Here is a 24,961-nt window from a genome sequence, read left to right on the forward strand (position 1 = left end):
AACTCTCATCTAACCACACTAGCCCCTCATCTTTATTGTTGCATGAATGGTTTTGGAATACAACATGAAATGATGGCTACATTGTGAGCTTCTCTCATTCTCTATTTCCGCATAAGCTCCTTCTCTTTTTATGCATAAGCTCCTTCTCTTTTTCCGTTACTCAGTTCTTCAACCACTTGCTTGTTTTGTCATATATCACAGAATCAACTTTAATATGAAGCTCTTATCGTGGCGATTATGTCTCCTTTTACATCCTCCTTTGCAAGCATCCTTAAAAATATTATATACTTGATTCCAATATTCTTTTTTTCCTTTTACCAAATAGTGCTTGATTTGTTTCTTGGGTTTCTTGCCTTTGGTTTCCAAGCCACTATGATTATTTTTGTGGGTTGCTTTGAAACTTTGGTTCATGGTTTTGGATCCATTCCTTTTTTATACAATTAGTATACAATGTGATATATTACACATATTCTTTGTGTGGCCTTTGGGCTCATACCATACCACTGTAAATGTTGTAGTTCTCCCATGATCATCCCTCTACACGTCCACTACTTTTACGACCCAAAACTTCACATTCTCATATTCACCATCTGATGGCCGAACTAAAATGAAACAATTGACTTCTATATCTACTTCTAGCATGAACTCTCTCTTTCGTCTAGATGGTCCATATGGAAGTAGTGGTTTGAATTCATTTCCAAAGTCCGAACATGGATGCAAGTCATTACCAACATCTAGCCAAAACAAACTGCATTCTTTCTCAACATTCTCTCTTCTTATTTTCTCAATGTATCTTATAAATTCTTGTGTCTTTAAAATTACTAATGCAATGCATTCCTACCAAGAAGTGTATTTTACTATCATTTTTCTTTTTGTATGCAATAAAAGATTGTAAACAATCTATTTCATACTGAGATTTATCGATGGATTCTTGTATATAAGCCCATTTTGGATGCATTTACAAACTCAAATTGAAGTTAGGACACTATAAGGATCTTTAGTTTTCCATTTTGTATTAAGAGATTAGTGTTTCCACTGCATTACTATGGTTTTAATCCTTTAGAAAAAGGAAAAAGTAATGTTGATTGCTATGACCTTTCAGAGCATCACCACTCTTTTGTAGGAAAGGTGGAATAAAGGCTCATTACAAGATAGGATCATAGGGCATGTAATAGGCCCATTACAAGATAGACCAAGCCTCATACAAGGCGGGAAATAAATAAATGTCCGACCTATAGCTACATATGGATCCTAACTAGAAGATTGATCAAAAGTAACCACAGTTCAGATGATGTCGATTTTCTCAAGCAGGTAGTCTAGCATTTGGAAGTAATTGAGCATTGCTCAATCTTTTAAAGGGGTCACATCTAGAATGTAGATTTTTAATATGTGCAACATAATCCTCATGGTTTCTTTTTCTCCTTATTTGATAGCTAAAATGGACTCCATTTTGCAACGCTAGAAGAAAAATTTACCATAAAAGGAATGCATTCCTTAGGGTAGTGTAGTTGACCTTGGCAAGGCTCAATCTAGTGTCATGTTATCCATAATATAGAATTGATTTATTTTCTAAAATTTCCCTTGGATAGATGACATACCTAATTAGAGTGTGCATGCATGGATTGGATCTCATTCTTCTCCTCTAAAGTGTAGTTCTTTGAAAATTCCACAATCGTCACCAATCACATCTTCTAGAAAATGAAGCATGCAGTGCAAAATTGCCTAGCTTGACACTTGTACAAAAAATTATGCATTACAAACCTCTAAAGTTTCTTTTAACAATTTTTAGTGCAAACATTTGCCTTGGGCAAGTAGGAAGACTATTCATGAAAAAGGCATACCATTCGACTCGAAGGCATTTAAGGTGTTGAGATCCATTATCTATAGATCTATGGCATAGAAGGGACTCTTGCAATGTTGTGATGCTTTTGTAGGTTTGTAGAAAAGCATAGCATGCTTGTGGGTATTGCATGTCCAATCATGGACACGAAAACTTGTATGTCCTATTTGGTGCATGGAGTCCTTTAAGAACATATTTTGCACATGTGAGATGTAGCCACAAGTACACCTATCCTATAGCTTTATCACAAATGATGTCTTTAACTTATCATATGCAACTTCTTTAATCTCTATCTTTGAAAACAAGGTGAAATTCCACTTGCAATATTAGTGCTTATACAATAGTCACATCTATGAACATAATAACAACTATGGCATGTGGAACTCACCGTTGAGACATGGATGTATATCTCCTTGAAGTTATGATCTAGCATGAATGTTAGGAATAATCTTAAAGTCGTGGATGCTTTGGTTTAAAAGAGGTTGAAAGATGCATGAGTTTCTAGGCTAAGACTATTTCAATAATTTTGGGATGAATTTGATCATCTTTCTCCCTCTCTCTTTATCATGTTTATTGAAAGTATATGCTAGTGCTCGAACTTAGGTAATGCGAGCATGAAACACTTGAAAATTATAGGCCATGCTCAAACTCAAGTTTGAGCATGACATGAAAGTAATAGTGAATTTTCTATAACATTGGGACTTGGAAGTGTCCCAAAATTACTAAAACAATCTTGGCTAGCAATTGGTGCTTTTGTGCAATAGTTTGCATGCAAATGTGGCATGCATGAGATTTACCAATATTGATGATGGAATATATTGAACATTTTAGGAATCTAAGCTATGGAAAAAGCTCTTTTCAGGTTTGTGTGGGTCATAAGCAGGTTCAGTTGAAGTACTTCTCATGATAGTTGATTCGAGGAGATTCATGGTCTTTTTTGGTCTTGTTACTAGGTCTTCTCACCTGGATGATATCTTGTAGCACTCTTCTCTTGGTCCTTAATTGAGTAGAGTCATGTCTTGTCCTTGTGTCTTTTATACCTAGCAAAAATACCCATAAGCTAATATATGTGTCTTTAGTTGACTGCTATCTTGGTCTTAATATATGGATATTTGGTGAATTGTCTTAATTATCTCTTGTGTTGCCTTTCAATTTTGTTCAAAATTATTTAATGCAAGAGAGAGAGAGAGAGAGAGAGAGAGAGGGATTGATTTGTAATTCCCCAGTTGCACTCATGATTATTGGATCTAATAGGTGTGAGCAATTTATTTGATCTAATTGGCCTGATCTTGGGTACTAGAATTCTAGATTGGTATCAGAGCCATAGGGCGCCAACTCCCTTTAGTAAGAAAACCTATCAAAATCTTGAGTATGAGATGAATTTAACAATATGACATGAGTAGAAATTATTTAAATTAATGTGGTTGTGTTCTACACTAAAAGAGATTCAAATATGTCTTTACACCTTGAAATTTGGGTAACACACGAAAAAGTTACATTAATTTGAAAGGAGATGGGTTTTCATATTTTTTTGTATTTTTTGTTTTACCCCCCCTCATCCAAAAGACCCCCCCCCTTGGGACTCACATATTATGAAAAATATGTAGAAATCTTAAAATCTTGCATATTTTTCAAGGTATACACCTTATATTTTGTGGGAGGGGGGACATGAAAGTTTCATATTTTTCCCTTGCATATTTGAATTTTTTATAATGAAATCCATGCATATTATATATGGACCTTGTCCCCCCATACCCTACATTTTGGATGAGGGAAGTAACATATTACATATTGAGTTGGCACCCTAGGGATTAGAGCCTTGTCTTGAATATATAACTTTGTTGATGTTATTCAATTTTGTACATAGAATCAAGAGACCTTGCAACATTTAGCCGACATTTTGTACATAAATATCGTATTTAAAAAATGGATTTTTTCTCTTAAATTTTGGACTTTTTTCCCAAGCTGGTCACATCCACATCATATTCACCTAGTACTCTAAAGAATGGTTGTTTTTGGAGCATTGCATATATTCACCTCCACACAAGTATGGCCAACAAATAAAAATAGAGTTCTCGGCGAAAAAGAGAATTTAAGGGGAAGGAAATTTCATTTTTGATACACTATTATGCACATTTGACATAAAAAAAGAACTCATTCTCCCCTTTCATATTATTTTGACTACAAACATAAGAAATCATCTTCTCAATGATAAAAGTTTTAGTTAATTTCTAAAATAATTATTATTGTACTTCATCTTCTCATTAATTTTCAATAAATTGTTCATACTTTTTCTATTTAACAAAGTAAACTGATTAGTTTCTTAAAAAATATTAATTTTTTGATTAATTATTAATCCATTTTCTAATTAACAATATGTTTGAAATAGTTTTTATATCATTTCTATTACTAAATACTATCTTTATGATTATTTACTAAGTAACTTCATGATTGTTACTAATTAATCTTAATTATGTATGAATTTTGAAGTACATAAATTGTTGAGATATTGAGCTCCACTCGTGATATGCCAAGGTGACCGTTGTGCATTTATGTCATCGACTTGTTAGTAGCTGCAGATGCGGTTGGTAAACCGTCCATGAATAATAGCTAGATGACAGCTATCTTTATGTACTCTAGTTAGTGGCTCAGTTAGTATGCCACCTAGGTTAGCTGAGTTTGGTTTGAGACCCACATATAGGGTTCATCTATTCCTTTTGTACTAAGAGAGAGTTCTTTTGGCTTACACAACTAAGAAGAGGAAAGGTGTTTTCAGCCTCCACCTTTGTGTGTATTCCCCCATTGTGTATGTGAGAAAGCTGCAAGTGAGACTCCTTACCTCTCTCCCACTCTCTTCACATAAATTAAATAGCTTGTATATGATAATTCAAGAGTCGTTGTTATCAACATAGAGGTGGTGTAAATCTACATCTTTTGTTGAAAATGATGCATAAGAGATATGCTCTTGTGATTTCATAGTCATGAGACTCAGTTATGTAACATTTTGAGATGGATCAAGTCTGTTTAAAATGATATATAATATGAGTGCAACCCTGTCAGGGATCGTGATAACCAGCGATTTAGAAAGTACGTTTTTAAAATAAAAATATGTACTTTTGGATTAAAAAATTCGGCCTAATGCCCTAAACGGCTAAAAATGTGGTTCTTTACACCGGCTGTCGACCGGGAACATACCACACAGTTTGTAATGTTATCATGTAGTATAAGGTTCAAAACACCACGTGGTATCTAGCCATACCAAGCAGTATGAGCTACCTCGCACGGTCCTGCATCAATACCATGTGGGTTCTTTTTAGGGTTACAAGAGACACCGCATGGTAACCCACCAATACGACGTGGTCTATGTCATATTGGCACATGTGTCATCGTGGATCATCCACTTCAGAGTGATATGCAATCGTGACTGTTGACACACCGTTGCATGGTGAGGGTAGGTACCGTACGTTGTAGCTACAAAATCTTATAAAAAGACCCCGTCCCCACCACTACTACCCTATGCATACCTGTAGCTTTCTCCAGAGTCTTTGGGTGAGTTTTTCTATAGCTTGAGGTGTCGGTCAGTCGGGCCACGTAATGACCCGCCTTGCCTAGTCAGATTCACCTCGCCCTGGTTGACTGTCAATAGGCTATTTGAGAGAGGGAAAGAGAGAGAGAGAGAGAGATGTGGGGAGGGAGAGAGAGGAAAAGAGAGGGAGGGAGAGTAAATGAGAGGGAGGGAGAGTAAAAGAGAGAGAGAGAGAGAGTAAAAGAGAGAGATGAAAATTGAGAGAGGGAGAGTAAAAGAGAGAGAGGGAGGGATGCCTATTTATGTATCAGTGAGGCTAGGAGATGATCCACTTCAGCAGATAGGATTCGCCTTGCCTTGATTGATCTTTGTAATATTAAAGATTGAAGCTACGTGGTGGCTCACATCTGCCAGTCGGTTCCCCCCTCTTCAATCTTCTTATATATCATATCTATCTATGTACATAGGTGTCAGTAGAGATGGGTTTTATCTAGATGATGGCTAGCTTTTGCCGGTTGATTCATCCCGATAAAATTCTTCCCAACTAGATGTATGATTGCCAAAGCTAATCTAGATCATCTTGGTTATGTGATGCTGTTATATGTTTCTTGTTCTTGCCTCCACTAGTTGATAGATTGACACTTGATAGTAACTTTATGAAATTTGCTCTATAATAGTAGATCACATAGTGATTGCTATAGTAATGGATTGTGTCTTGAGCTATGAATTACTTGACATAACATACCATTTCCTTGGAAAGTTAGTAGTTTATTCTAAGGATTGAAAGTCATGTGAAAGTTATTTAGAAATGTTAATGACGTTGCATGTTGCATGTTGCTTTTTAGCGGTTAAGTTTACACTAGCATTGAAAATTTGCATGTGTATTTTGGGTATTCTTTATTTTGAAGTTTGAGCACTTACAAAACGATTGTTGGATGCACTAGATCACTACACACCCATCCTTGATAGCAACACAAGAGCAGTTGAAGACTGATATTATGATGCTTGTCCGTAAGAAAATGATCAAATACTTGATAGGATTGAGTGATGAAGAAATTCGTGCCCATGTGAGCTCAAAATTTTTACGCGATCAAATAATATCCCAAATATTTGACCTTATGTACATGAGCTTGCCCAGTCGAATGCGTGGTGGATGTTAAAGTGATAGTTGATCAATTTATCCCTCGAGTATTTGGACATCTAGTAGGACAATGGGAATTATATGCAAAGGTGAGAAATGTAGCCTTTCCTATCAATGGAGAGAATAAGCTTGCACTCTAGAGGAATGAATGGAAGGCATCACAGATTATAAAAAAATGCAAAGAAGAAAGGGTCTGTTGGAAAGGCAATAGCTAGTGCCATGGTCCATATGACCGACAAGCTCTAGTGGGTTACAAGAAAATGCCAATCTAGCCCAAGCTAAAGGGAGAGCACATATAGAACTATGTACTGCATTTGGCAGCATGTGCTTCCACACAGTACACTTTTGATTGCAAGCGTTGACCTTTCACGAACCGGTGGGCAAGGGAGGAGAAGGGAAGGTATTTAGGATACAGGTTGTGGGTGTCCCAGGTCTTAGGCCAACATCGTGGTATGCTGGCAAGAAGAGTGATGGAGAAGATGCCCATGCTCATCTGGCACTAAATAATGAGCTAGTGATGACAAGTTTCCATAGAGCTGTCTGTCGAGTATTGGGGTACTCACACACCCAAAAGCTCTGGGTCATCTCCATTTTTCAATGGTAGAAGTGTGCACGATATGTTGATGTGTCTCTCACAATGTTGCGGGACATATGTGAGATGGGTTAAGATCACACATCCCAAAGAAGAACCTCGCTTTGACTAGAACTCTCAAGTGACCAGGTTGCAAGCAAGGTTGTTCTATTACCATGGATTGTCCATTGCTACTGCTATTGCTAGTAGTTTGAAAGCAATTCACGAACAAAGATATGCGCACACCGATATGCTCTTATGATTTCAGAGTCACGTAAGATTTTGAGATTGATCAAGTCTATTTAAAATGATATATAATATGAGTGCAACCCTATCAGGGATTGTGATAAGTGGGATTTAAAAAGTACATTTAAAAAAATAAAAATACGTACTTTTGGATTAAAAAGCATGGCCTAATGCCCTAAATGGCCAAAAATGAGGTTCTTTACACCGGCTGTCAACCAGGAGCATACCACGTGGTTTGTACTGTTATCGCGTGGTATAAGGTTTAGAACACCACGTGGTATCTAGCCATACCAACAAGCAGTATGAGCTACCTCACACGGTTTCGCATCAATACCACGTGGGGCTTTTTAGGGTTATAGGTGACACTTCATGGTAACCCACCAATACCGCATGGTGTATGTCATAGTGGCACGTGTGTCATTGTGGATCATCCGTTTCAGAATGATATGCAATGGTGACTACTACCACACTACATGGTGAGGGTAGGTACCGTGCGGTGTAGCTACAAAATCTTATAAAAAGACCTTGCCCCCAACACTACCACCCTACGCATACTTGTTGCTTTCTCTCATAGTTCCTCTTGAGTCTTTGGGTGAGTCTTCTATAGCTTGTGGTGTCGGTCAGTCGCCCCGCCTTGGCCAGTCAGATTCACCTCACCCTAGTTTACTATCAATAGGTTGTTTGAGAGAGGGAAAGAGAGAGAGAGAGAGATGTGGGGAGGGAGAGAGCGGAAAAGAGAGGGAGGGAGATTAAAAGAGAGCAAGGGAGAGTAAAAGAGAGAGAGGGAGAGTGAAAGAGAGATGAAAATAGAGAGAGGGAGAGTAAAAGAGAGAAAGGGAGAAATTCCTATTTATGTATTAGTCCAGGCCAGGAGATGATCCACTTCACTCGATCGGATTCGCCTCGCCTTGATTGATCTTTGTGATAGTAAAGATTGAAGCCTAGTGGTGGATCGCATTTGCCAGCTGGTTCCCCCTGCTTCAATCTTCTTATATATCATATCTATCTATGTACATAGGTGTCAGTAGAGCCGGATTTTATCTAGATGCTCGGGGGGGTCACTCATCATATGTAGCCCTATCACGTGAGTTCAATAGAAGGATATTTTTTATTTCTAAAATTTACAGAAATAAATATACCTAAGGGACTATTTAAAATAGTTTTGGGAAAAATTTATAGATTTGTGTAGAAAAGGGGTACATTTTATTAACAAAATCTTTTACAGGTAAGGGATTTTGAATATAGGCCTTGAACGCACGTGATATAGAGGGTTTATACATAGTGACCCCCCTGAGTCTAGATGATGGCCTGCTTTTGTCGGTCGATTCATCCCAATAAAACTCTTCCCAACCGGATGTGTGATTAGCAAAGCTAATCTAGATCATCTTGGTTATGTAATGCTATTATATGTTTCCTATTCTTGCCTCCACTAGCTGATACATTGACACTCGATAGTGACTGTATGGAATTGGCTCTATAATAGTAGATCACGTAGCAATTGCTGTAGACGTGATGGATTATGTCCTGAGCTACAAATTACTTGACATAACATACCATTTCCTTGGAAAGTTATTAGTTTATTCTAAGGATCGGAAGTCATGTGAAAGTTATTTAGAAATGTTAATGCTGTTGCATGTTGATTTTGAGTGGTTAAGTTTATACTAGCATTGCAAATTTGCCCACATATTTTGGGTGTTCTTTATTTTGAATTTTGAGCACTTACAAAACGATTCATGGATGCACTAGATCACTACACACCCATCCTTGATGGCAACACAAGAGTAGTTGAAGAATGAGATTCTGATGCTTGTTCATAAGACAATGATGAAACACTCGATAGGATTGAGTGATGAAGAAATCCATGCCCATGTGAGCTCAAAATTTTTACGTGATCAAATGGTATCCTGAATATTTGACCTTATGTATGTACATGAGCTTGCCCAATCGTGGTCGAATGGCATGGTCGGATGTTAAAGTGATAGTTGATCAATTTGTCCCTCGAGTATTCAGAGATCCAGTAGGACAATGGGAATTATATGCAAAGGTGAGAAATGTAGCCTTTCCTATCAATGGAGAGAATTAGCTCGCACTCTAGACGAATGAATGGAAGGCATCACAAATTTCTAATCGTATAAAAAATGCAGAGGAGAAAGGGTCTGTTGGAAAGGTGACAGCTAGTGCCCTGTTCCATATGACTTAGATGGCTAGTGGATTACAAGAAAATGCCAATCCATCCCAAGCTAAAGGGAGAGCACATATAGAACTCTGAACTATGTACTGCATTAATTTGTCGACACGTGCTCCCACATAGTACACTTTCTATTGCAAGCGTTGACCTTGCATGCACCCTCCATGCACCGGTGGGCAAGGGAGGAGAAGGGAAGGTATTCAGGATACAGGTTGTGGGTGTCCCAGGTCTTAAGCCAACATCGTGGTATGATGGCAAGAAGAGTGATAGAGAAGATTCCCATGCTATTTTTGGCATCTTGGAAGGGTAGGGTGAAAGATTTTAGAACCAAGGAGGGGATGAAATCAATAAATGAAATATTGGTTCAACATGTATACATGCATAGAGAGCTTGTGTTGTGAGCGAATTAATCATCCACAACATAGACCAAATTGTAAGTGACTTCATTGAGAATTTGTGTTTCATAATCTAAGAATTTCCTGAACCTCAATGTCTTTATGTTTATTTTCATATATATATCCTTTATCTTATGAGTAGTGGCAGCCTACCGAATGCATTTTAGGATTCATGGATGTGTTACATGGCTCCACAGGGGAGTTGCAATATCAAGCTAGATCGGCAGCACAGTTATCTTTAGTCAGGAGTCTTTTTCTATGATCATTTTTACCAACTATTGGATAAAGCCAACACACATGGTGTGTTGAAGAGACTAGCTCTCCCAGCATGGAATACCATGATTGGATAATTCCTCATGGTGCTGTAATAGAGTCATAGAGAGCCAAGTTTTTTTTGAAAGTACAACGATCCTTACGGCCACGGATTTCTAGTAGAATTAACAAAATAACTATTTGAATGCCAACAATAGTCTTTGTAGATCTATTCAATAAATTTTCTATCAAGATTTGCAAGACGATACTCACTTATAATGCAAATAGTGCTAAAAGAATTCCTGACTTCTTGGATTATGGTTGGGACATGATAACATCCAACCAAGTATACTGTGAGGTTGTGTACAACTCCATTAACTTTAAGTGCCACTCAAAATTTCATATTAACCTTTTCCTATAAATGCAATAGAATGATTGGGAACCAATTGGTTCAAATGGATCAAGATTTGAACTCTTTTGTTTCTAAGAATGAAGCATTGGATATTACCATTAACGAGAATGATAATTTATTGGGAATTATATCACTCAGACAATGATGCATACTCGGTCAATTACGCCAGGACATGCAGGTGGAGACAGAGGAAAGTGTTGCAGAAAGATTCTCAGTCATTATGAATGACAAGAAGGTAAACCAAGAGTTGAATATGACTCAATGATTTTTATTTATTCTTGAATGAATCATTGATTAACACTACATGTTGATAGGTATCACAACAACACAAAGCAACTATAGACACACTTGATAGATGCACAAAATAGCGTGCGCGTCTATAGGCATTGCTTGAATAGAGAAATTACGGGCATGTCTAATAGCACGTCTAACAGCTCGTCTATTTGCACGTGTATTAACACATCTATTTGTGCATCTACACTAAGAAATTATGGGCCCGTCTAACATTGCGTTTATCAGCGCATCTATTTGCGCACGTATTAGCGTGTCTATTAGCGCATTTACACTGGAAATTAGACGTATATTTAGACGTGTATTTAGACGCAAAATAGAGAATATAGAAAGTGAGATTTTGGTGTACATCATTGCTTTCCAAACATTGCCTATGATTACCAAAGCACATAATTTTAACAAAAACATCAATGCTTTTTTGCAAGCCCACATATACAAGAATTAAGTGAGGTGAGGAGAACGAGACAATATGTAAAATAGTTTTGCCAATATCAATGATGGGCTACGGTTCAATCTCATCCTCAATGAGATCAACCCTTGCCAAACTATCTACTTCAAAATCCAAACAAGTGTTTAGATCTACAAATACATTCAACCCACTACTACTTGTGCTACTCATGTGCTCATCGAAATCAGCATCACCAATGGTAGGCTCGTCCTCACGGGTAATGGCCTCATGTTGACTCTATGCCAACATGAACTTATGAAGAAAGAGAAGGTGTTACAACTTTGTGATACAACTTTGTGTTACAACTTTGTGACACAACTTTGTGTTACGACTTTGTGTAACAACTTTGTGTTACGTGTTTGTCTACATGAAGAGAGAGAATGTGTTATGACTTTGTGACACAACTTTGTGTTACAACTTTGTGTAACAACTTTTTGTAACAACTTTGTGTTACAACTTTGTGTTACAACTTCTACATGAAGAGAGAGAATGTGTTACAACTTTGTGTTACAACTTTGTGATACAACTTTGTGTTACAACTTTGTGATACGACTTTGTGTTACATGCAGAGAGAGAAGCTTTCCAACTTGTATAAATACCCCATAATGGAATGAAGCCCACACTCTTGGGGCATTGTGTTGAGTCTACATTGGTATTCCAAGCATTTGTCTCAAGTGTCCATGCTTCCTTGCACTGCACATCCAAAAGCATGTCCTAACCTTGCAACCCTTCTCCCCTCTCCTCCAACCCTGCAACCCACCCTCTCCCTTTCCTCCTCCCTCCTCCTCCTCCTCCTCCTCCTCCCTCCTCCTCCTCCTCCTCTCTCCTCCCCTCCCCCTCCCTCCTCCTCTTCCCTCCTCCTCCTTCCTCCTCTCTCTTCTTTCACCCATGCTCTTACACCTTCCTCCTCTCCCACTCCTATGCTTTCCTAAACCCTTAAACTCCATGATCTATGAGGGAGACGAGTTCTCCACCGTGTACTCTACTCTGAACCTTGGATCCTCCTTCTAATCCTGGACTCCTTCTAAACCTTGGAACCTCCTTCTAAACCCTGGAACTCTTTCTAAACCCTGGAACTCTTTTTGAACCCTGGAACCTCCTTCTGAACCCTGGAACTCCTCCTAAACCCTGGAACTCTTTCTAAACCCTGGAACCTCCTTCTGAACCCTTAAACTCTCCCTAAACCCTACAACCCCCAATGAAGGCGAAAGCCTTCATTACCTCAACAAAGATGGTTTACGTGCCTTTTACACATGCTTGCACTTTGTTTGCTTACCACACTTAAGCCTATGTCTCTCACCAGAACACGACTCGAGGTCCTAAGCTACACATATACTACAACCGACAATCCCAATATATCTGTAGGTGACAAAAAGCCTCGGAACCTTGCAACATAGAATACCCACCTCTTCCTACGAATGCAGTAGGAAAGAGCTAACATTTGGCACCGTTGCCGGGGAGACTAGCGTCTCAAGTAGTGAGTAAACATACGTAGGTATGTGTAAAACAAGTCACTACTTCAAACTTTCACGAACATAACACTCAAGGGCAAGGAGAGTAAAATTTTTTTCCAATTCTAGCCAAACATATCAACCCCAAACATCCACTTTGGGTTACTACCTTAAGAAATTTTCTTAATTTCTTAAATAGAAGCCACATGATATACAATCAGGCTAGGTAGTGGACACGGATGCGTAGAGCTTGCAATTTTGATCATTTTACCTTTTTACAGAAAAGCAAACCGAGCTCTCCATAAAGAGTTATGGCTCGGGAAGAGTTTACGGTTAAACCCTAAACCTAAAATCCAATCCTATAAAAACCTACTCCACCCCCCTCATTCTTCATCTTTGACTTTTTGCCTCCATTCTCTTCTTCATTTAGAGCCCCATGCAAGAGACTCCTCCCTCTCCATCGACCACCCCCTTACTCCTATCCTCGCCATGTAAGTGACATCGAGCCCTTCTCGCAGCGATGACCTAGCCTTCCACCCACCGTCCATTATTCCGCAACAATCCCGTTACATCGAGAAAGACTTGGAGAGCGTTCAGGTGACCACTTCTCCCTGCTTTTTGATTTCCGTCTTTCAGGTTTTTTGCTCTTTTTTACACCTCCCCCCTCCCCCTCCATCTCCACCACCACCTCCCCCCTCCCCCTCCATCTCCACCTCCACCTCCCCCTCTCCCCCTCCCCCTCCACCACCACCTCCCCCTCTCCCCCTCCCCCTTCATCTCCACCTCCCCCTCTCCCCCTCCCCCTCCACCACCACCTCCCCCTCTCCCCCTCCCCCTTCATCTCCACCTCCCCCTCTCCCCCTCCCCCTCCACCACCACCTCCCCCCCTCCCCCTCCCCCTCCACCACCACCTTCCCCCCTCCCCCAAGTACTACAGAATCCTCGGGATGGCTACATGGGCACCACTTGTATCAGCAATATCGCCAGACCTCATCATCGTCTGTCATTCTCCAACATCAAGCTAGCCAAATGATCCAAATGTCAGAACTCTTCACTAGCTTGGCTAAGGAAGCATATGCAAGAGAATTGGAAAGGCAGACGGCATCAGAAATCGAAGACCAATTCCAGGCAATCACCATAGAGGTCAAGGCACTTCGGGCACAGATAGATGAGAAGGAGGTAGAAGAAGTGCGCATGAACCAGGCTCTCCAAGCTCAAGAGAAGGCCGTAAGGGATGCGACCTCCAGCCTCCATCAAAGTCAAACACAGCTGACTGTGGCAGTAGAAGCAATGGCAATCCTACAAACATCCTATAACTCCCTGACATTTGCACATGCGCAACAAACAGAGGTAGTGGCACAAGCTCGACTCACTCTCATTCACAAAGAAGAAGAGCTCCAGGATTGCAAAGACAAGCTTGAAGACATGAAACAATCTTTAGCAGTACGTGCCTTTAGCATTGATGAGCTTACAAGGGAATGTTGACTCTTAAAAGACCAACTTGCTACTGTTCAAGAGGGCAGCACTTCACAAGCCCAGGTCTTGGACCAATGGTCCAATACCACTGAAGACATTCCTCAACAGGCAAAGGTCACCTTGCAAATGAAAAAGCTTAAGGAGGCATACACAACCATCTACCATCAGTACAAAGAAAAAATGAATGAGATGCACTCCCAAAAAATAACCATCTCCAAGCTTGAACTCCAATTGCTAGTGTACAACAATGAGGCATTGGAAGACAACACCAAGGACGCCCCACTACAATGCACAACCGTGGTGTACGAAGAGCTTGTGGCTGCTCTACAAGTGGAAGATCACCTCAACGCACGCGTGCTTATCCAATGGAAGCAGCTCCAACTCGGGATCATATCTGCTCATCCAACAATCAACTGGAAACGATCAATCGGGATTAAAACCCTGCGCATAATTTGCCAAGACTTGTCTGAAGATGAGAAGAATATCTTCCGCCTGTCTACACATGCCGAGTTTATAACACTCAGGACGGATGCTTTCATTGCATATGTCTGCCTCATGGGTAGTCCTCCCCTCAAGGTTATTGCAGGTTTGTTGCCATTGCTACAAAGGCCATCCCTATTATTTGCACCGCACGACATAACCGACATCCAACCCATGCAGCTGATCATCCCATCGCACCAGCAAAAAGAAGTGTCGGAAGATGACAAGGCCTATCTCACATCCAACTTCCCATATCTAACCACTCTTTCTGCCAACATCATAACCTCACTTCCCCTTGCTGCTACCACCCTCTTAACCTTCCCCGAGCTCCATCCTAACATCTATTCCCTCCATCGTCTCTTTGCTCATGCCTCTCACCATTTTCAACTTACCCAACAATCACAAACTTACGAGCCCCTCACACCCAGCTTTTTCCCCTCCCTTGCTAATCCTACCCTTGAGGATTACCAAGCTGCTCAAACCATTTGCCCATTTCTTCCCCCCCTCCCCTCTGCTCCCCCTTCCGCCACTATCACTCAGCCATATTTCTCCCCCATGTCCCCTGATTCTCTCTCGGCCCCGTCATCACCTCCGACACTTCTGGTGCTTCCATCAGTAGAAAATGATGCAGTTTTTTATTTTGAATATCAGGATTCGGATAATCCAATTTGTACACCCATGCCAAGTTCCAATGATGGGTATGATTTTGATGAGATACCACTTCCCAGTAACCCCATCAAGGAATTTTGGAGCAAATATCTTGATATGAAAACTCGCGGTGGATGGACCTTGGGTAACTTTCCTACCAACCTTCGTCAGCATCAAATAAGTGAAGGTTGGATTAGCAAATTGGATCCACAACCTGATTGGCGCCGTCCCAAGCTCTTTGATGTAATCTTCTTAAAGGAGTACTTACAGGCACCTCCATGTCTCAGAACCCATCCCAAGTTCTATGCAGTTCCACGGCATAAAAAATGGGAAGCCAACATACACACTTTGGCTGAAGATCGAGTCATTAATTGGCCAATGATCGAACCCTACTCTGGTGTAGAATGGAATATCCAAGGCACCATGATCTGAGCACTTCAGCAGCATGAACAAACAGTGCGCGGCAACATTGATCGCTTCCTTCGCCAAAATGCCATATTCTGTAAAACATTAGAATTAATTCTGGAGGTCCCATGTTACCTTGATTCCCATTTGCCTCCACTCAGCTTTAATCCCAATGAACGGATTGATGCTCAGATTACAAGCCGACTCTATCAAAGAGTGATCTTCTTGGAGGCACGCCACATATCTTTGTTCGAGTAAATGGTAGATACAGGCTACCTGGAAACTGCGCAAAAATTGTATGGTGCTAAGGCTCTACAGCAGGATCGACTGGCACGACACAAGTTCCACAGCCACTGGACTAAAAACATGGCAACCCAGGTACGTGATCACAATAAGCCATAACCCGAGGACGGGTAATAAAATGGATCCGGGAGTATGTTGACTCTGTGCCAACATGAACTTATGAAGAAAGAGAAGGTGTTACAACTTTGTGATACAACTTTGTGATACAACTTTGTGTTACAACTTTGTGACACAACTTTGTGTTACGACTTTGTGTAACAACTTTGTGTTACGAGTTTGTCTACATGAAGAGAGAGAATGTGTTACGACTTTGTGACACAACTTTGTGTAACAACTTTGTGTTACAACTTTGTGTTACAACTTCTACATGAAGAGAGAGAATGTGTTACAACTTTGTGTTACAACTTTGTGATACAACTTTGTGTTACAACTTTGTGATACGACTTTGTGTTACATGCAGAGAGAGAAGCTCTCCAACTTGTATAAATATCCCATAATGGAATGAAGCCCACACTCTTGGGGCATTGTGTTGAGTCTACATTGGTATTCCAAGCATTTGTCTCAAGTATCCATGCTTCCTTGCACTGCACGTCCAAAAGCATGTCCTAACCTTGCAACCCTTCTCCCCTCTCCTCCAACCCTGCAACCCACCCTCTCCCTCTCCTCCTCCCTCCTCCTCCTCCTCCTCCTCCTCCCTCCTCCTCCTCCTCCTCTCTCCTCCCCCTCCCTCCTCGTCTTCCCTCCTCCTCCTTCCTCCTCTCTCTTCTTTCACCCATGCTCTTACACCTTCCTCCTCTCCCACTCCTATGCTTTCCTAAACCCTTAAACTCCATGATCTACGAGGGAGACGAGTTCTCCACCATGTACTCTACTCTGAACCTTGGATCCTCCTTCTAACCCTGGACTCCTTCTAAACCTTGGAACCTCCTTCTAAACCCTGGAACTCTTTCTGAACCCTGGAATTCTTTCTGAACCCTGGAACCTCCTTCTGAACCCTGGAACTCCTCCTAAACCCTGGAACTCTTTCTAAACCCTGGAACCATCTTCTGAACCCTTAAACTCTCCCTAAACGCTACAACCCCCAATGAAGGCAAAAGCCTTCATTACCTCAACAAAGATGGTTTACGTGCCTTTTACACATGCTCGTATAAAGACAAAGGTGATGCAGACGATGACATGGATGATCTTCCTAGTTCACAAGATTTCTCAAAGAAATCATGGACACATATCCTAGTATGACCCTTTACTTTTCTTTTACCAGCATTACATTTAAGTATAACCTATCAATCTCACAAGCTTTTGTATTTTCTACAGACAGTACAGGGGAAGGAAGAAGAAATGAGTTCACATCGATTTGAAGTCAAGAAGGCCACAATATTACCTTCAAGTTTAATTGATATGGTGATGCTAGAAAAATTGAAAGTGAAATATTTATGACAATAAAAGGATCACCGAAAGACTTTCCTTTATAGAGTCAACTACTTCACTTCTATGGGAACTCAGAGGATATGATGATGGTGCGACTCATGCTTAAGAATTCTGAAGATTTATCCAAGCTACAAGAAATAGGAAGCAACTTTGATATTTAGGTTGTGATTGGACAACGACCTCAATATCTATCATTTGGTCTAAAAGAGTTTCAAATCCTAAGATATCGAAGAAAAGAGGTCAATGGATAAAGTCATAATGGCCGCCCTCAGGTTTGATTCAAGCTTTATCTTTGCTTAGTATTTATATATTGATTAAATCTCATGAGCTAATGTTTGGTTATTTTCTTTATCTTGGCTTAGTATTTATATATTGATTAAATCTAATGAGCTAATGTTTGGTTATTTTTTGATGCTGTATAATGATATCTTGGTTTCCTGTAAATTTTACAAAGTGTATATATATCGTAGATTTCCTTCTTTCTACATGGGCACTCAACAATACTAAAAAGTCACTAGAAGGATATCTGCAGGCTGCAACCTCTCAATATGGACAATGTACGAGTTATCATTTTTCTATAATGAGACGTAAGTGACATGGCAACCTCATATTTACTTTTATGAGATATAAGATGGAGCCAAATAATAAAGATTCTTAATCGGTCATGCAAGAAACATTGGAGTTTGGTAGCTTTGGACCTACAAGCCAATAAATGCTATTTTGCCAAGATATCATGGCAATGTGTTAATGTAAGTATATAAGTTTTGTGGTACACTTACTCTTAATGCATTGTAGCTTTCATGGTATGTATCTTTTGGGATGCACTTATTCATTCCCTTGTATGTTATGATGGATAGGTCCACATCAAGGTTAATAAGTGCAATTGAACAAGTCACAAACTATGATGGTGACTTGCAACAAGAAGTAATGGACTTACAATGATGCAAGGCTGTAAAGCAAAATGATCCATACAGCTATGGGTCGAGAGTGCTACAACTGCAAGTTGCTCCGCGATGAAATATTTGATGTGAAGGGCTCACATATGGGCATGTGAAATAGGTTGATACAAGCTAATGATTATCGGAGAGAAAACAAGAATGGATACATCTTTGGGTTATGCTCCATGTTAGTTTCTTTGAAAATATTTGAAGAAGTGGAACTAGGTTTTCTCTTTGTTGGCCACTAACATGAAGACATAGACCAAATTTTTAGTGTTATATTATATATAGAGTAGAAATCAAGGATGTTTTGCAAAACTTGCAAGATTGTCCTTCTGTACTATTAATATCACCTTGATAAATTTTACGTGGCAAAGTTTACCATTGAATGAACTAATTCACAGTCACACGAAATGTCAAAAGAAAAACATGTAGGGTCGTCACCATCATGATTGCTGACACAACAAGACAAAGCAACTATAGATGCGCTTGATAGATGTGCAAAATAGCGAGCGCATCTATAGGCGCATCTAGAATAGTGAAAATACTGGTGCGTCTATGAGCATGTCTGCACTGTGAATTAGACCTAGATCTAGATGCCTTTATAAATGCAGAACAGAGAATACAAAAAGTGATATTTTGGTGCAGGCTAATAAATGTGCATCACTACTTTCCAAACATTGCCCATGATTACCAAAGCACATAATTTTGATAAAAATATCAATGCTTTTTGGCAAATCCACATATACAAAAATTAAGTAAGGTGAGGAGAATGAGACAATATGTAAAATAGTTTTGCCAATATCAATGATGGGCTACGGTTTGATCTCATCCTCAATGAGATAAACCCTTGCCAAACTATCTACTTCAAAATCCAAACCAATGTTGAGATCTACATATACATTCAGCCCACTACTAGTGCTACTCATGTGCTCATTGAAATCAGCATCACCAATGGCAGGCTCATCCTCATGGGTAATGACCTCAATATCTGTATCTCCTATCTCATGATCATCCTCCTCTGTTGTATCACGGTCATCATCACCTCCATGGCCATGATCATCCTCCACACGCTCCATATTAGTAAATTTACCATACATCACTTTGGAATGTGGCATAATAGGTATGACATGCCACCTAATTCAAACACAACCTAATTTAAACACAAATACAATCATGTTATTTTCCTCGCTTTGAAGGTATCAAATATTTAAAAGTGAGTATTTTTATATGTGTGTACTGTGACACCCAAAATTGATATTTTTTATTTGGCATTGGTATTCTTTTTCTCTATGTTTGATAAGAGTTTGAGTATCAAGTGATAGCCTAGCGGCTCTCACTTATTTCTATTTTCTAAGATATTGTATGGGATTGAGAGGATGAGTGGAATGGATCATTGTAAATACCATGTGTATGAATGATAAAGACCTTGGTATGGGTGAGAGTTATTTGTGTATGGGATATAATAGGGTTTTTAGAAAATAGGAAGAGTGTCATACAAAGAGGTGGTGGGCTCATGTCCATGTGTTCCAATAATATAAGAGAGATCACATGCCAAGTGTGTGGAAGGCATGTGGAGGAGTGTGGAGTCAAGAGGAATCCTTCTAGAATTCTTATGTGGAATAAGGAGGATGTGGACATATGGAAAAGAGGGTCCCTATGGGCTCCATGTGGGAAGACTCTTGACTTTCTCAATATTTTAAGAGTCTTGAGCATCTTTTGATGGGACACATGGCAAGAGTAGCCAAAAAGGACATGGATGGTGACATACGGGCTTATGTATTGATGGGGAAAGGAATCTATAGGCAGCAATTGTAAATGGGTGAAGGAGCGTGACAAAATCTCTATAAAAGGAGCCCTACTCTCCCTTGTTCATCATCTCTTCCACCATTAGGCCTCATGTTGTTGTAGCTCTATTCTCCTCAAGCCTCTTACATGAGCCTTCTCTCCCTCTTGTAGATATTCTCTTATGTAGACTCTTGAGTCCATCTCTCTCTAGTTCATTCTCTCTCTAGGAGTAGTCTTGGAGCTTCCGCTCCCTCTTGTACATATGAAACATCTTCTTCTCCCTTGTGTTTGTAGTATTTTGAGTTGCATTGGAGTGGAGTCTCACTCTATTGACAATGAAGATCACTTCGTATTCCATCTCTTGAGTATCTCTTCCCTTTCTTTCTTTCAAAGCTTTAAAAGTCCTTTCTATTCAGACACGCATGGTCCATCCACTTCCTGAGCCAGCAAGGGAGTTACTTAACCTCTTTTAGGTGAAATCTATGAGTGGTGGATCATTGATGAAGGTGGAGTCTTCAGGGAGCATCCTGCTCAGGCGAAATTAGCATGGGTGGAGGATAGTTTTTATGATAGTTTGACCCCCTGTTAGTATTTTGCTCATAACTTTCTGCTCTATAGTCTTATTTTGATTAAACTTATATCAGCACAAAGCTCTCTTTAAGGCACATGTCTCTATTTGTTAGAACTTGAATCAAATACTACAACAAAAAGTTATGAGTCTCTGTGTCTGACAGTCTGTTTTCATGATAGTTTTCACCCCCCGTCTAGTAAACCACCCATAACTTTCTGGCCGCTCCTTTGTTTCTTACGAAACATATGTAAGCACGAAGCCCATCTCAAGGTGCATTTCTATATGTGTTTAAATCTTTGATATCATGTCTTCACTGAAAGTTATAGGCCTCTATGTCTAATGATAGTTTGCAAAGTGTTTTGAGCTAATTGTAAAGGTATCTATGAAGGAGGTGCAATGTTTCCCCGAAACCTACCCATCTGACCAAATCAGCCCCTTTAAACTCCTTGATATATATCAGTTCATGTCATGTTGAGCCGCAAGATCTTCTTTCAACAATGTATCACTCTTCTCTTTGGCGCAGACCAGCTTACTGAGAGTATGTCTTTTGCTAATCCTTTCCTTCTCCCTATGCTTGAGTACAACATCGCTTGGGATGTTACCAAGTTCATTCTCATCTAAGGGAGGAAAGTATGGTGTGGTATCTTGTCTTAAAAGCTTCGTTCTAATGTCCCTTTCATAATGATAGATATATTACCCATAACTTCATGTCACATCTTTTGGTGGAGACGCCAGGTATGTTTGGTATTGGATTCATCCCACCTTACTAAACGGTCTTGGGTCTACTTGATTGCATGTTATGCCTAGTATAGGCATGTATTTTTTGATGTGATAAAGAAGATGCCTAGAAGATCTCCGTTAGAAGAGACTACAACCCGTTTAAGAGAACTAGAAGATTGTGAAGGTGATGCTCAAGCTATTCACACGGTCATCACAATCATATTCTTTATGTTTGCACTCTTGAATATGTTGGTGAATCGACAATGCCATTAGCAATAGGCACAATAATAGATTGGGGATTGTTTCATGCATTGGCAGCTTGGTGTGAAGAAGAGTTGAGCCTTTGGGTAGTTTTTGACTATAACAATGGAGTGGTGATTACTTCTTTTGCTATGCAAATGATGAAGAGTACAATATCTTGAAGCTGTTATGTGCACTTCCAATTGTGACAAGGGTGATTCTTGAGTGCATGTATACACAACATTTTCATGGTGCTGGTTGGTCACTTATTTTTGAAGATTTTGTTGAGGATCACATTGTGGAGGATTCTCAACGAGTGATTTTGTCTTGGTATACTAAGGCTCTATGGGACCTTGTTTGGATCTTGTTTGGGCTAATATTTGGATCTTGGTGTTTCCTTTTTGTGTTTCATCATGGTGAAGATTCCAATGTTTTGAGGGACCCAAGGGGAAGACCCAAAGTCTTATCTTTGGGATTTTGTTTGAGGATGCCGGCTTTCTGGATGGTCCGATTTTCTTAAAGGTGTAGCCTTGAGTTGGCATGAGGCCTTTTTGGACTCTACTAAGGAGGACTGGGACCAAGTGGTGGTTGCAACAATAAAGTAGAGATTTGGGGCAGTGGAGTCACCAAATGCTTTGATGTTGCAGTTGGACTAGTTCTATCAAGGAGAGGGTGAGATGGTCTCTACATTGGCAATCTGATATGAAACTTTATGGACAACGTATGAAAGGGTAGCTTTGCGAGCTATGGCATCTGCATCATCAGCCCCTCAAGGTCTCGTAGGGATGGAGCACTTAAAGATGAGAAAATTTGTTATGGATTAGGAGCCTCGTCTTCGCTTGAAAGTAATGAGTAAAGATCCAACAACATACGTGGAGGCACTTCACATTGCGACCAAGAAAGAAGCTTCTCAAAAGATCAAATCCTATTTTGTGTCTTTAACAGCTTCAACTTCTAAGGTGGAGGTAATGGGCACTCCTCAGGTACCAAAGTTCTATGAGTTAGATCATAATATCTCCCAATTGATGGCAAAGTTTGCTGATTTGAAATTGCATTTGGTTAATGCACGACAACCTAGAGCACCAAAGAGTGAGGATAGGGCTCAAGATAACAGTGGGGTCACTTGCTATGAATTTAATGAAAAAGGTCACTATTGCCCTGACTATCCTAGATTGAGAAAGAAAGAAGAAAAACAAGTATCCTTGTTAGAAGCTTCTTCACGGGATGAGGAAAGAGAGGTAATGATGGCTAAACAGGGGCGTGGTAAAGCAAAAGAAGAAGAAGAAAGAAAGGAAGAAGTAGATGAGGAACATCAAGAAGGGGAACACTATATTAAGAAAAAGAGGGCATCTAGAAGGAGAATCAGCCAGTCAGACTTTCCTTTAGGATAAGGCATTGGAAGCTATGACTTGTTGTCTGACCTTAACGAAAAGGAAGCTCATATCACCTTTGGTCAATTACTTGCTTTGTCTCCAAAACTACGAAAAGAATGGGGAAAGCTAGCAAGCATAAGAGTGTCAAAGAAGAAAAATAAGAAAAGTACCATTTCTGTTGTTAAAAGGGTAGATATAGATGTTGGTGATGTTGTACCTATGGTTGATGTGATCATTGATGGTCAAGTTATTTCTAATGTTTACATTGATGGAGGTGCATAGATTAATGTCATGAGTGAGAAGACCATGATTGATGCCGAATTAAAATACTCTAGTACTACCTCTCCTTATCGCATCAAATTGGCTGACAACACTAAGGTAAAGACCTTGGGAGTTGTGAAGAATGTAGAAGTGGATGTATGTGGAATTTTTGTGCCGACTACTTTTCAGGTGATCCCTACCAAGCCAGATGCACGTGCCTATCCATTGATTTTGGGAAGGCCTTGGCTACACAAGGTGAAGGTTGTTCAAAAGTGGGATATTGGAGAATTGATTTTGCAGGGAAATGATAAGAAGATGCACTACGACATGAAAAGCCACAAAAAGGAAGTTGTTAAGGAGGAGTCTTCAACATCAAAGAGTTCGATTAACCGATGAAGAAGAAGAGATAGGGTGTAGCTCCGAGGAGACCAGCTCTAAGGGTGAGGTGGAAGGAGTGGCCTTTGGTCTTTGTCTTGGTGCTGATCAGGATGAGTCAGGAGGGAACAAGGTGGTGGTACAAGAAGATCCTGTAGAGACACTTCATGTGGAGGATTTGGAGCAAACTAAATGACACCAACGCAATGAAGAGCTTCTTGGTGATTCTCTATCAGGTAGTGAGAAGCTCTAGTACTTGGATATGTTAGATGATTTTTCATGTCTCTTTGCAACAAGATATTCACAGGTTCGACCAGTCTCTCTTGTGGAGCACAAGATTGAGTTGAAGCTAGAAAGCAAGCCAGTTGTGCAACACTTAAGGCGATTGGGGTGATCCAAGCTGAGGCACTAAAGAAAGAGGTAACACAACTACTTGAGGCGGGATTCATCTTTCCTGTTGATGATTCAGAATGGATATCTCCCATAGTTGTCACACCAAAGAAAGGAAATAAGTGCCGGGTTTGTGTGGACTTTCGTCCCTTGAATGCATGCACTAAGAGGGATCATTTTCCTTTGCCATTCCAAGATGAGATACTAGACCACGTAGTAGAGCATGTGATGTATTGTTATGTGATGGGTATTCTGGGTACTTTCAAATTCGTATTCAAGAGGAAGATGAAAATAAAACATCATTTGTCACACCTTGGGGAGTTTTTGCATACAAAGTGATGCCTTTTGGGTTGACCAATGCACCAGCTACATTTCAAAAGTTCATGAGTCAAGTGCTTGAGCCTTACTTGGGAAAGTTCATAAGGGTGTTTTTGGATGATTTTTGCATTTATTCTCAGCGCATAGATCACATGGAGAAATTAAAGATGGCCTTAGCTAGGATTGATGAAGCAAAAGGGTGTCTAAATCCTAGCAAGTGTCATTTGGCTCAAACAAAAGTAGTCTTGTTGGGGCATATTATGTCTCAAGAAGGCTTGCAAATGGATCTTGACAAGGTTCAAGCAATCATGGCATTGCCAAGTCTTGAGAATGTCACTGCTGTTCATAGAATTCTAGGAAAGAGCAAGTATTATCAATGCTTTTGTGATGATTTCACAGAGATAGTGCATCCCATGAACTTTTTGACAAGAAAAGAAATTCCTTTCCAATGGGGTGTGGAGCAACAGGAGTCTTTTCACCAACTTA

This window comes from Dipteris shenzhenensis, chromosome 23 (genome assembly GCF_047967505.1).
Source record: "Dipteris shenzhenensis isolate YYH24624 ecotype China chromosome 23, Dip_SZ_1.0, whole genome shotgun sequence".
NCBI classification, from domain to species: domain Eukaryota; kingdom Viridiplantae; phylum Streptophyta; class Polypodiopsida; order Gleicheniales; family Dipteridaceae; genus Dipteris; species Dipteris shenzhenensis.